Source organism: Microtus pennsylvanicus, chromosome 2 (genome assembly GCF_037038515.1).
Source record: "Microtus pennsylvanicus isolate mMicPen1 chromosome 2, mMicPen1.hap1, whole genome shotgun sequence".
Lineage (NCBI taxonomy): Eukaryota > Metazoa > Chordata > Mammalia > Rodentia > Cricetidae > Microtus > Microtus pennsylvanicus.
The window spans coordinates 20,375,093-20,389,700 of NC_134580.1; the positions used below are offsets into that span (position 1 = coordinate 20,375,093).

Here is a 14,608-nt window from a genome sequence, read left to right on the forward strand (position 1 = left end):
ACCCTCCCTCTTATCTGGTCACCATGGCCCTCTGGAACTCAGCATCAAGCCTTTTTGTTTGTTATCTTCTCTCTATGTGTTTCCAACTCTACGTTTTTAACCCTAAAGCTCAATTAACTCTAAAATTCCTTCTTACTGTAACTGTAATGAGTGGGACCTCATGGAGGGAAATCTGAGACTGATTTCATGATCAATTTGAGCTTGAGCCAGGAAGAACCAGTTGCCACTGGAAAATAGGAAACAGTTACACATGCTATGAACTGGAAGGGAATGGTTACTCTTAGTTTGGATGAAGGCTGAGGTCATTATTATGGATAAAGGGATTACTGTGAATCACATCCTACCGCATAGAATAAAATTATATATTTTATTCTTTTCCAAAGTAAGTTACTCTGAGCTATATCTCAATGACATTGCTAAGGAAAAGATGTTTAAAATAAACAAAGTAATTTTGTATTATTAGCAAAATCCAAGAAATAAATATCAAAATGAATCTTAGTAGGAGTGGTTGTGCAGGTCAATATGTAGTTTGTTAAATAATAAAAATTGCAGGATATGAAATGACTTTGTCATGCATTTTTTTGAATCATTTATTTAAGATACTGTGAGCTATTTCATTAGAAAATAATTTTACAAATTACATAGTCATTTTGCCTGTGTGGTTTTTGACTAATAGTCTATTAGAAACTCATCACTTGGTTTGAGTATGGTGGTGAGCACCTTTAGTCTCAGCACTCAGGAGGCTACAGTAGATGGGAATTCTGTTATCTATGTCCAGCCTGTTCTACATAGAGAGTTCCAGGATAGCCAGATCTATATAATGATACCTTGACTTAAAACAAGCAAGTAGCCGGGTGGTGGTGGCACACACCTTTAATCCCAACACTCGGGAGCAGAGGCAGGCGGATCTCTGTGAGTTTGAGACCAGCCTGGTCTACAAGAGCTAGTTCCAGGACAGGCTCCAAAACCACAGAGAAACCCTGTCTCAAAAAAACAAAAACAAAAACAAACAAACAAAAACAAAAACCCAAACAAACAAAAAAACAAGCAAGTAAACCCAGTTGCTTGTGATTTATTTTTTTTAAGTGAAAATTAAAATACTGTGATCTTAAATTCTCAGAAAAAAAGCAAAACCACAGCTGTGAAGACTCTCTGAGGCTAATGAATAAAAATGACATTCCAAGGTATGGTTGGGGGAGAAGAATTTTATTGTAGATATGACGGGGAGCATAACCAGAGGCTTCTGGAAGAGTCCAGACTAATATGGCCAGCAGACTTAGCCAGGACGGGGGGCAGAGAATGAGAAAGAACGAGACTAGCAAGAGAAGAGAGAGGTCAAAAAGGTCAAGAGTAGCCTTCCAGGAACCAAGAGACCAAGAGAATGTGCAGCCAAAATGGCTGAGTCATTTAGGAAAGAGGAGGTGGGGAAGGGAAGCAATTCTGGCTCCTGGACTGTAGAGGTTTAGGGGAAGGGAGGGAGGGGTGAGCAGTGCTGGGTGGAGCCACAGGTACTGAGTGAGACTTGTCCAGGGTTTCTGTGAGACCTCTCAGCTAGCCAATTAAAATGCTGTGAAGTCCTATAAGCACTGTCAGAATTGCTGCTCAAAGAGCTGCTAAGATAAAAATGAGTTTTAGATGATGCATGTGTGTGTGTGTGCGAGTGTGCGTATGTGTGTGTGCGTGTATGTATGTGCATGTGTATGTGTGTGTGCATGTGTGTGCATGTGTGTGTGTGTGTAGCCTCTTCTAGGCTAATTCTCGCACCTGGACTAGCCCATTTCCAATCAGGTGTGTCGCACCACTAGGTGCGCTTACCGGGAAGATTCTAGCCTACGTCCATCCTGGGTCGGAGCTTCATCGTCTGTGTCTGCCCAGGAGCTGGGAGCATGGCATCTCTGCTCCAGAGAGCAGAGCTGTCCGTCTGAGCTGACTTCCTCTTCCTCCCAGCATTCTGTTCTGTTTACTCCTCCCACCTATGTTTTAACCTATGAGGGCCAGCCAAACAGTTTCTTTATTTTTTTTAACCAATGACCTTCCTCCATCATTTCCTCATAGTTTAAATCCCTAGATGATTCCATACCTTACTGATAAACAAAGAAAATAGTTCATCATTGGGTGTATGGTGTGTGTTCAGCATGAAATGGCGTTGGCTAACCTGTAAGAATGTTAGAGAATAATCATGATTGTGAAGTAAATGTTTATTCTGATATGAAAATACTGAGGCAGAAGAGTCAACAAATTTGATACTTCTAAACCAAAAAAATCAAAGCTCTCCTTTAGAAGAAGGCAACTTGTAAAATCTCTGGGTAGTATCAACTCTGTGATTCATGTTTAATGGAATGTTCCATATAAAGGAGCTCTTCAAAAACAGAAAAGAAATTATTTTCTAGTTTCCATACCCAAATTAAATGCCTGAGAAGTAATGTTTCCTTTGTCCCCAAAGGTGCAATGGAACCACTATCTTGGATTGGCATTTCCCTTTCCATTAAGAAACATGCTCAGAGAAATGCTAGAGAGTTCTATCAGCAGTTAAGAGCATTTTCTGCTCTTGCAGAAGACTGGGATTCAATTCTCAGCACCCACATAATTCCTCATACTGTCTATTCATCCATTTCTGGGGGATTGGGCATCCTATTCTGACTTCTTTGGACACCTAGGCACACATGTGATGAACATACATAATGAAGCCAAGACATACATATAAAATAAGAATAAATTCTTTTAAAAATGAAAAAAAACAAGTTTAGTAATCTCCAGGTAACTGCAGCTTGGTAAATTAATATTACTGTAAATATAACATCTCTAATGCTTTAGATCACGTAGTCAATAAAATCAAGTAGCTAGGAATCATGCAGGACCATTAGGCTATTTCTCTACTTAAGCCAGTGCTTTCTTGAAAGGCTCAGGAACAAAATGGCTATGGGGCCAGGGTGTCAATCCTGTGCAGACTCCTCTTTGGTAAGGCTAATTTCAAAAGCATAGCAGATGAATAGACAGCAATTAGATGCCTTGGAGGTCATTAAGAATAGACCCCTTCCTCATAATCAGCTTTAGTCTCCACCTCTTGTTTCTCTGCTAATATACAAGGAAAAGAAACAGTATTGCCCCTCTTTAAGATTTAAAATACCCTATGAGAGGATAGAGGATGGAGGTACCAGGACTTATTTGAGACACATTAAAGGACAGTTACTTTCCTCTGGTCATAAAAATTTGAGTTTTCCTTCTACCTTGGATGGAGATATGGCATTATAAACAGCTCCAAAGATTATCCATTACATTGTATCATCTCCTGTGTTCAGTGTTAACACAATTACTTAGGAAAGCTGAAGTACGTGAACACACTCGAAGGAGATTGTAGGGAGTAGTGGACCTAGGAATGAGATGATGCTCCTTCCCTCCCTCGATTGGTTGCTTAGAAGTTTTTGCTTTTAAACCAGCCCCCTTTCTTTCTTTCTTTCTTTCTTTCTTTCTTTCTTTCTTTCTTTCTTTCTTTCTTTCTTTCTTTCTTTCTTTCTTTCTTTCTTCCTTTGCCTTTCCGAGACAGGGTTTCTCTGTAATTTTGGCGCCTGCCCTGGAATTAGCTCTTGTAGACCAGGCTGGTCTCGAACTCACAGAGATCCACCTGCCTCTGCTTCTTGATTACCTGGTAAAGGTTTGTGTCACCACCACCTGACCACCCCCCATTTTTTCAAACTCAAAATATAACTTCTGTTTCCATTTTCTAATGACTGCCTTACAGTCTAGACATTTTCACTGTCTCGGACTAGCTCCATACAGATTCTGTTGCTGAGCCTGGTTGCTTTCTTGGAAATTAACTTAAAAGGCATGACTTTCTGTTTCCCTCATATACAACCCCTTCCCTCCAACAGCCTGCTCCTCTTTTGTTTATTTTTTTCTCAAACTTCAATAAAAATCTTTCTTGAGCTTCTTATGATTCTGCTAATAAATTATGTTATGACTGAGACTAAGAACCCAGCACAGCAGAATTGTGAAACATGCAAGTTCGGGACCTGAGAACACCGTTGTGCACCATGCGCTGGTACAACCTGGCAGCACCAGGGAACATGTGGGAGCTGTTGGGGTTTGTTTGAACCATATCCACCATACTGATTTGCATCTTCCAGGAACTGACACTTATTCCGGATTTGGTTTGACCCATTCTGTCTATACACTGGGGAACCAACAGCTAAAATTCCCTGAATGCTTAGCTCATATCATCAAGAGTCTACATGATATTGTTCCTAACCAAGGTCCTTGCTTTCTGTGTGTGGAACCCTTAGTAATTCTCTGATTGTACTTTGATTCTCCTTACCCCACAGAGCACATTCAGTCAGTGATCAGGCTTGTAGAAGGTTCCCTGTAAAGTTCTGTTATTCCGGTACATTCACACCTCCCAACAGAATTTTTTCCTTAAGGCTCTGTCAATTTTTTTTTTAGTCTCTTGGAATAGGACTTCTTTGGATCTTTGGAGATACTTACCAAATCAATAGCTACAACTTTGTGCTTTCAATTCTCTTCCAGTTGAAGTTGTGTGTGAAAATTAGGTTCTGCATTTTAGAACTGCCATGGTAGGAAAGACACAAGAATTTTTGTTTTAGTGTTTTGGATATTTTTCCTGACAGACATCACAGTATAATTATAGATTTATTTGGGGTTTTATTCTTATGACAGCAGTTAATCACTGATGTCTCGGCAAGACATTGGCTCACTGATTCTGTAAAGGAGAAAAGATTACACTTGCCAGATATAAGAAGCTACATACAAGTTGTCACAGGTACAAAACTCTGCCACTCAAAAGAAGGTATTACATATATAAAATGTGGCTATGGTTTCTTCCTGGCTATGGCCTGGGGAACATAGTCTGCTAACCTCTTCCCTAGAACGTAGCTCTGCAGAGACACGGCCAACCAGCAGTACTGTTGCCCAACACAAGCCTTTATACTTACTCTAGTTATAATCTTCAAAATTGTCTGAGATGTGGGGTAAGTCAGTTTTTCTTCTCTGGCCACAACAGCTAGTTTTTGGGCCACAGTTAGTTTTAATGTATTTCTGATTGTTCTAAGAATTGTCATTTCCTTGTAGCTCAGTGCAGTAGTATTGATCTTGGATTTGTTCTTTCAGGAGGACCTGCCTCAGTCTATTTTTCTAGGTCTTCCAAAATTTGTAAACTTCTGATTCCATTACCAAACTAAGGGATGTTTAAAATGTATTGAGTGGTTTCTGTTTCCTGTAACTACAATCTCCTTTATCCTACCCATTGTCTATATGTTTAGCATGTAGCTCATTACTGGTGATATGCCAAGAAAGATAGGCATGCACTAATAGCATTCTTGGATGTCTGAGTTTCTAAAGACATGTTTTTTTTTTTTTTTAAATCTTGATAGAGAAAAGGACTGGTCTGAGTCTTGAGGAAGAAGTGTGTATGACATGACTTTAACTTATACCAAGAGTGGTGGTTTGCATAAGAATGGCCCCAAATACTCACACATTTGATGCCAGGCAGTGGCATCACTTGAGGAAGCTTAGTAGGTAAGGTTTTGTGGCAGTAGGTGTGGCCTTCTCAGAGGAATTGTGTCACTAGGGGATAAAGTAGTTTCTTGGTCAATAATAGTAATTTTTTCTTTTAAAGTCAGTGGGTTTATTATATAATTCTTTTACAATTGGCCCAAGTTTGAGTTCATCCATCTCCATGAAGGCAAAAACTCAGTGCTCGTAAACATCTTTTTAGATTTGTAATGTGTGGGAGGCTGTGGTGACCTTGGTGGTTCCTCCAGAACTTGTTAATGTCATGGCCAAGCCTGGGAAGGATGGCACCCTAGAGCCCAGCCTTGCTAGTAGGGGTGGGAGGTGATAAGGATGGAGGCCAGCCACATTGGGAGTGACCCGGAGTCTGCTGCAGTGCTGGGGCACCAATCATAGGAGAGGCGCCGACTTTGACTCTTGGGGCTAGCTGGTGGAGGCAATAGAAAAGTATCAAATATTAGCAAGACACCTACAGGAGGAGACCCAAGCTCAACATAATAATTTTTGATTCACAGAATAGCAAAAGAAAACCATAGGCAAAATCGCCACATCTTTAGAATTGTGAAGCACAGCATTACAGTCTACACAGTCCGAAGAAGAACTTAGACTGGAGGACCTGAAGAAGCTAAAACCAATCCTGAAGAATATCCTTACATATAATAAAGAATTCCCATTTGATGTTCGGCCTATCCCATAAAGATGAAATTTGAAATCTGAAGGAGATAAGAAGGTGGTGCTGGAATAGGCCCCTCTGATTCTTTTTCTGCCAGAGTTCCTGGTACTTTATTGCTACGATTGCAGTCAGAACCAGGGATGACATTACTCACCATCAGAATTGAGAAAATCGGTTTGAAAGATGCCGGGCAGTACATTACAGTCAGCGTGAAGGATTTGAATGGCGTAGATTTAATTCCTATATAAGATACTCCTGTGGCTTCAAGAAAATAAGATACATATGTTCATTTTAATGTGGATACTGAGATCCAGAAACATGTTAAATGATTAACCAAAGGTATGGCTGTCTTCTTTGGGTTCAAACATTACAAGTCTAAAAAGAGGTTTGTCAGTACCAGATGGATATCTTCTAATGTGATTTTCTTTTTAAATTTTTTTACATGTTGGATGAAACCTTGGGTCTTTCACATTCAAAGCTAGTACTCTGCCCTTGATTATAGCAGCCCTTAGTGCCAGATTTCTTTCTCTTAATAGTGTCTTTGGGCCTGGAGTAATGGCTCTGTAGTTAAGAATGGGTGCTGTTCTTCCAATGAACTGAACCTGAGGCTGGTACCCAGGATTCAGGTAGTGTATCTGACACCTGCATGGAACTCCAGTTTCAAAGTATGAAACAGCAGATATAGGTCCCTGAGTGGCTATGAAGAAGAGAGCATCCCCAGTCTCAGTGCCTCCAACTGACACACTGTATTAGAAGGAAAGACAAAATCCTTTCATCCCTCCAGCTTACCCCTCAACACTTCCTCTCCTGTTTATAATCTATGCTTTCTCTCTCCCTTCCTGATACTAAACACTTTCCTTACTACTTTTTTGCTTTTCTACGCTTTCTGTTTTACAGACGTTCATAATAGCAAGAAGACTATCTGGACAAACGCAGTCATTTATCGCTCCCTACAAACCCTTTAGAAGAAGCATTAGAAAACTAGAGACTGTTGACGAAGTCCAGCCCTAGACTGTTTTATACAGTATTCAATATAAATATGTGTTCAACATGTGTATGTATGAACAAGAAGAAAAGGAAAAGGAGGAAAAGAAAGAGGATGATGACAGAAGCATCGTTGCACATGAAAACATAAAATAATTAATATCTGGTGTCTTATAGACAAAGGCTATAACTTTACTTCATAGATATTAAGGTATCCTTATGCTGGCAGAAACTTCAGTGTTCCAGGACTGCCTGCCATGTCACCTCTAGGGTTTACTTATGTTGAGCATGCTACCTTGCACTTTACTGCCGATTTTTCGAACCCAGGTTCTAGAACAGTACAGCAATGCTCTCTGTGGAGACATGTTTGTTATGGTGGCAAGAGTCAGTCCCAAGTCCAACTTTTTTACCTCTGTCACCAAGTCTGCTGTCTTTGTATGCTGAGTCTCAATTTTTTTTTCCATTGAGTAGAACTATAAACTTTTGCTCTTAAATTTTCATGGTTTGAAAACATGACTCAAATTCCTGGGGCAGAAAATAATGCCCGTGACTACTCTTGCTGTTTCTCTGTGCTAATGTCTGCCTCTGGATTTCCCTGTGTTCTTTTACTAGAGTAAACATTTTTCCCCATAAAGTGTTTCATGAACACAATTGCTTTCATGGAAACAGATGCATGCTGTGTATATGGGGAGGGGCTGTTCTGCCTGTGTGCATGCGCAGTCTGCTGCATGTTGTCTACGCTGGTAAGCTATTGGCTAAAATGGTTCTATTATGCTTATACTTTATATTTGAATATGTACAATCTCAAGTGACAGACAAAGAAGGCATTTATGTCTGTCAGGACCAGTCATTTCCTCTAAAGTGATAAAGCTTTGATATTAGTTTGTTAAGGACATTTACAAGTATTCTGAAAAGTGGGACTGGGGAGTGGGAACAAAGACAGTGGCTTCCATTGTCAGAAAACACTAATGTATACCTCGCTAGAGGAGGGAGTCCTCACCTTAAGTATTTGACTCTAAGAGTGAATTTTACAATGATGATCTTTAAACCAAATTATCCTACAGATACTAATGAGTCTGTCATCTGAACTACTGAAGAATTTTAAAGTCCGTTAAGTAGCTTAAGGGCCTAAAGGGCAATATGGTGTGATCTAAGTTATCACAGAGCTCACCAAGCTACATGTTACATCTTCCATAAGGATGGATTATTGACTGTGAAGCAATGTTCAAGACAAAGGTCTACAGAGGAAGAGTCTGGGATAAATGTAATAGTCTGGAGACCTCTACTACAGATAGCAGAGATCACCAGGCTATAAACTCCATCTGCTCTGAGTCTTCTGGATGGAAAACAGGTCTACATTTCCTATGTTGAGGAGACAATCCTCTGGGTTTAACATTCCTAATTTCCTTGGTGCTATCTTTAAGTACAAGGATTCTGTGATCTCTAGAGCCTTAGAATTCACACTAATGTTGGACTATGTTCATTATTACAGATGTAATTTTAAGAAGATGCTTATTGCCCAACCATAATCCTCTCACCTAATGGCCATGCATTTACTTATTCTTGCAAACATTTTGCTGAAAAATGAAGCACATCCCAGATGTGCAATCACCCCCAAACAGTAACAGGACTTTTAATGAGATTATATTGGGAAATTTTCCAAGGAACGTTAAATTTTGAAACCTGGGCTTTTGAGAACTTGTAAACAAGCCAACTGCTGTTATTGTCTAAAAATATTTCAGTGTTATGTGCCTACAGCATAATAAATCACCCACTTCTCCAAACTAAAAGGCCCACTGATTGTGATGATCTCCTCCATGCCCCAAGAAGAGATCACCACGGAGCTAAGGAGACTGTCCAAGGAGAGCTCATGACATGCGCGTGCTTGCCAAGTGCTCTCTGCTGATTTCCAAAGATTGACACTGTCTAGCTTCCAGAGAGCAATTGCTGTCTTCCCACGTTCTTCTCACACATTTCTGTTCCCTAATGGGCTGCGTAAACAAACCCATGCTAAGCTGGCATCAAACCCCAATATTTGTATATTCCTTCAATGACTTTAATACCTTTAGCTTTGAAACATGATTTGCTCTCTCTAAGAAGAGACTCCCAAAGACATTTGAAAAAAAAAAAAACCTACATCTATTCTTAACTCAAAGTAATTTGAAACAAATTCTTGAAGACAAAAGAATTGACAAGGGCTTCAGCTTCTAAGTCATTAATTTAACCTGGAAATCACATCACATGGCTTTTTGTTTCCAGGGCAGGATTTACATTTGATCTGTATCATTATGTTAATCTATTGAAATATCCATACTCCACAAATTCTATATATGTATATTTAGACATATACATAGTTGTAAAATTATATATAAATAAAATTTCATAGTAGACTGATACCAAAAACTCCACATTAGACAGAAAATTATCTGCCATATGATCAAAACCTGAAGCCAATTAGATGCTTTTGCCAGAAGAACAACTGTGTAGTTTTAGGGTGGTTTATGTTGCTCATTCACAGAAGTATCTGTCTTTGTTTGTGTGTCACGAAAGATGCAAGAGAGAAATCTTCTGGCATTTTATTCCATTCATTACCCAAACCATCTTTTTCTTCTTTTCAATAGCAAACCCTCAGATAGAGCCATACAGAGAGACAGCCATCCTCCCCTCCAAGAAGTTCATTCTGAAGTTCATTATGAAATTTAGATCTCATTTGATCTTGAAACAAAATTTCCTTAAAAAAAGATGAATTTCCTTTTCTCCATAATATACATTTTAAAACTTATATTATGGAAACCTATTTGCCACTATTTTGTATTATGTTTTATTTTCTTTTATTACTTTATAACTTACCTGAGTGGTTTCTTATAAGAATGAATGCAGATTTGCTTTAATGTCTAATTTCTTATATTCCCTATATTACTATGTCTTGCAAATATTGCTATAAAATTAACTCACAGTATAATAATCACTTAAAAATAATAACCTTGATAAATTATTGTTAATGTAATTGTATACTTTTATATATGTTTTATACAATAGTAATATCTCATTTTGGGCAGAGTGCCTGAAAAAAAACACAAAGCTATGTTTTATTCATGCCCTGAAGGAAGCTATACTTACTTAAGATATATTTTATACTTTTAATTAAGTCATGTAAATGCTGGAAGACAATATTAGAAAACATTTCATTAAACCTGAGATGGTTTAGAATCTTGAATAGAATTGTTTGAATCAAGCTCAGCACGGACAGTTTAGGGATTTCAGCAGAGGCAACCAACGTGACGACTTAACAGTCAGCAGCAAAGACCATCTTCATGGTGTGAGATTATGTCACAGCCTCTGGATGCTCCCATGAGGATACAAAGCAGAGGGCACAGCCAAGAAGAAGGTGAAGGTCTGTCAACCTGTCATCTGATCACCCAGTGTGTGCGTTGTCAAGACAAGGAAAGCTAGAGAAATTCTAAATATCCCAGGGGCTTCAGCTCAGCCAGTCCCTGCTGTTGCTGTAGCTTACTTCAGCTTATATCTGCCCATCTGGACCTGACAGCCATCTGCCTGCTCCTGTGGTCCTGCCCTTTTGTCTCTGCTATGGGACTCAACTCTACAGTCCCAGTCCATTCCATGGCCCAGCAGCCTCTGCTTCTGTAGCAACAGCAGCAGCAGTGGCCCAGAAACTAGCTGGTGTGTTCTCTCCTCCTAGGCTCCTCTCCATGTCTTCCAGCTTTGGTCCCTTGGGCCACATTACCCATTTCTCTAATTCATGCTTTGGTTGTTACTCTCTCATTTCTCAAAACTTGTGGCAAAGTGGTTTCAAAAACATTAAAATATAGGTTTTCTATCTCTTTACACTCTTCTAATCTTTTATCTATTACCCTTCCCTTTCAATTCACTCAACCTATCAGTATTTCCATTCCCATACTGCCATATGCGACAGTCACTTCTCTGTTATCAAATGCGTAATCATTTTTCCATTCTTATCTTTATTCCTAAGATATCTCTCTGTGTCTTTTTATCTGTGTATGTGTCTCTGTTTATCTGTCTGTCTGTGTTTGTCCTTATTAGCTACTCCTTTGTTGGTTTTTGTTCATCTCTCCTAACTCTTCAAGTGGAGTACTGAGTAATCAATACACAGATATTCTCTCTCACCCCTCAGGTGACCCCAACCAGTCTCATGACTTTCAGCACTCTGAGTCCAAAGGCACATCTTACTGCAAACTGGTATTTCCACTAGAGTGCTAACAGGCACTCAAACTTAACATCTTCAAAACAAATATATCTTCGGTAATTTCTCCCAGCCTGTTCCTACCATAGAGCACTCTTCCTACATAATGACAGTTCTTTTCCTCTATGGCTGAAGCTGAAGCATTATTCCCACATTCATCATATAGTATTTTCAACTATTTAGCCCGTTAGCCATCCTCCTTGAACCAGCTTCAGAATGGATCTGTAATCTGGCCACTTCTCTACCACGTCTTCCACTGTCAAGTTCTTCTCGCCTTATACATCTTATACAGTAAATGTCTAACTGGTCTTGGTATTTCCACACTGACACCACTCAGGATTCAATGCCCTTGCATTTCTTACCAATATCATCAGTATCCCCCTATCTCACTAAGAGTAAGAGTCAAAGTCTTCATTTCTTCTTTCCTATGCCAAACTTTCGATGCTGTCTCTCGTTGATGGCTCCTTGCCTCACTACTTAGTTTGCTTCCACCACATTCTGTGTGTTCCAAGAAGTGAGTCTTTCCACACACTTTGTTACCTTGAATGCCTCCTAGTCTGGCTCCCTGTGTTTTTCATCTGTCTCCACCACTACAGCCTCCAGGTGGTCATTCAGACTCACTCCTCACAGCTGTCCCTAAGTCTCCCCCCTACTGTATCATTAATTCACTGAGTTTTTATTCTTCCCATTGGCTGTCTCTTCTCGCCATCTTAAATTCTGCAAAGCCAGAGAGTATGCCAGCTCTTTGGTATACTGAAATAGCATCTATCACAGGACATTGTAATAAATATTATTTAGTCAATCTGTTCCATAATACTCTCACTTGTTCGGTGAGGAGGTATGTCATAAAAAAGAGCAAGCTATACCTATGTGATAGTCAATACTGGTCAGCACCATGACAGAATCTAGAACCATCTATGAGGTAAGCCTCTGACAAATTATCTAGATTGGGTTAGTCACTAGCTAGGTATTATTTGACCATTTGATTAAATTGACTGATGTGTGAGGATTTATCCACTGTAGATGGCACCATTCCATGGCTGAGTTCCCAGACTGAATCCTAAGGAGAAAGCCAACTGATCGCCAGCATTTTTTCCTTCTGCCTCCTCACTGTGAATGTACTGTGACCTATTGCTCCAAGGCCCTACAGTTACGGGTCCCTTGCTATGATGGACTATTCCCTCAAGCTAAGAATTGGCATGAACTCCTCCTTACCTAAATTACTTCTCTTTGATAATTATATGTATGTGTACAATAGTTTTGCCTACATATATATCTATGCACTATATGCATGTCTGGTGCCTACAGAGGGCCAAAGAAGGCACTGAGTTCCCAGGATTGGAGTTACAGAGAACTGTGCCTGTCATGACTGCGGGAAATAAAACCAGAGTCCACTGGAAGAACAGCCAGTGCTTTAACCTCGGAGCCATCTCTCCAGGACTTTAAGTTTCTTCTTGACAGGTGCTTTATCACACCAGGGAAAGTAACTGTGACAGCATCTTAAAGGTCTTTATCAAAAGAAAGAGAAAAGGGTGTGTAAGGATCTCTGGTAGTATGCTCAAGTTATAAAGAATGAAAACTGAGTGTGTTTATGGCTACATACAGTGTCACGGGATTTTTGTAATCCTATAAATCTGATCTACAGCCAGGCCTGTGACCACAAAATAGAAGTAGAGACAGCCATAAAGAGCTAGCACTAAAATGTCTTCACAGACATTCTGGCCCAATCTTTAGTAGCAGATTGGTCATCACAGGACACATAACTCAGTAAGGAAAGAGACCTTAACTTTCTCTTCTATTTTAATACACTTTTATAATAGGGGCTATTCTTTTTTTATTTTTTTTATAATAAAACTGTCAGAATTTATAAATACTGATAGTGTTCAGCTTTTGTTTAAGGCTAGACGAGAGCATTATCTCACCAGTGCATCAGAATTTTTGTAATAGAAATACAACACAATAGAACTTATTGATACGACGTAATTTCAATTTTCTGGTAGCGTGATTAATCTTTAAGCAGTATTTTAATGTATTCATTGAGAATTTCATGCAGTGCATTTTGAACATATTGCCTTCCCATCTCTGAAACCTCCCATAGTCACACTCTTCGCCCTCCCATCCTTTCCTACCCAACGTGAAGTTTCCTATTTTTTTCCCCTCCCATTGAGTTCAGCTTATGTTGTCCAGTTAGTCTTGGGTTGGAGTTTGTCTTGGTTTATGGTGAACCTACCTAAAAATGAAGAAGAAAATGGCTTTCTCTTTCCAGCAACTATCAAATGTCAGTATCCCCTCAGCCAGTGGCAGGAGATCATGGCCACTGGCCCCCTTTCTGGGTTGGTGGTTTGTATAGTTGGAGCCTATGCAGGAACTGTGCATACTGTCACAATCTCTGTGAGTTGTTCATATATTCATTCATCTGCCATGTTTGTTTGGAAAACACAGTTTGTTGCTGTTATCAACCACCTTTGGCTTTTGCAATCTTTCCACCCTCCTTTTTCTCAAAGATCTTTGAGCCTGGAGAAGACAGATGTAATATGATTTACCCTATTTTGAACTGATCATGCCACAGTCTGAAATTCTTTGCTTATCAACCAGCTGGGATTCTCTAAGTTAATTCCCATTGACCGCAAGAACCAGCTTCTCTGACAAGGATTGAAAATAAATGATTTTTTTAAAAAAAGAAACAGGTGGAAGTATCCTAGAAAATACGTTTTACATGGCTAGTTTATATAATTACCTATGGGGCTTGAAGAAAATGAAACTGTTGTTTGATTTAATGTCTATTTCAGGAGGTTCACATGGTTTGACTATATTCATCATTTAGATTGGGGTGATATAATACACTTGTTCTATAGTGAAACAAATGCATATTATGCCATAGAAAATATATGCCATCAATTATGATTGTATTGCCATGCAGAAACCCATCTAGTTTTGTAGCATGGTGTGCCAACCTTTCTCTGCATTCCTTTCTCCTCTGACTGTCCTTCTGATCAATACATTCCCTAACCCTGTCTCTCTTAATTCTCTTTAAAGCCATTATGAACCTGGTCATGTCCTTTATGAATGTGTTAAATGTACAGTTGCCATTTCTTTGTCATATCACTTGCATAAAAATAATGCCTTTGGCTTTTTAAAATGTATGTTCTCACATGTATACATTTTGATAGGTAGGCCATCAAATATATCTGGGAACTTGACCTCTT

The 14,608-nt window shown here is 39.3% G+C and overlaps 1 pseudogene; it reads left to right on the plus strand.

The window, feature by feature from the left end:
• The first annotated feature begins 3,995 nt into the window (after positions 1-3,995).
• LOC142844083 (axin interactor, dorsalization-associated protein-like) lies at positions 3,996-7,207 on the plus strand (annotated as a pseudogene).
• Positions 7,208-14,608: the final 7,401 nt, after the last annotated feature.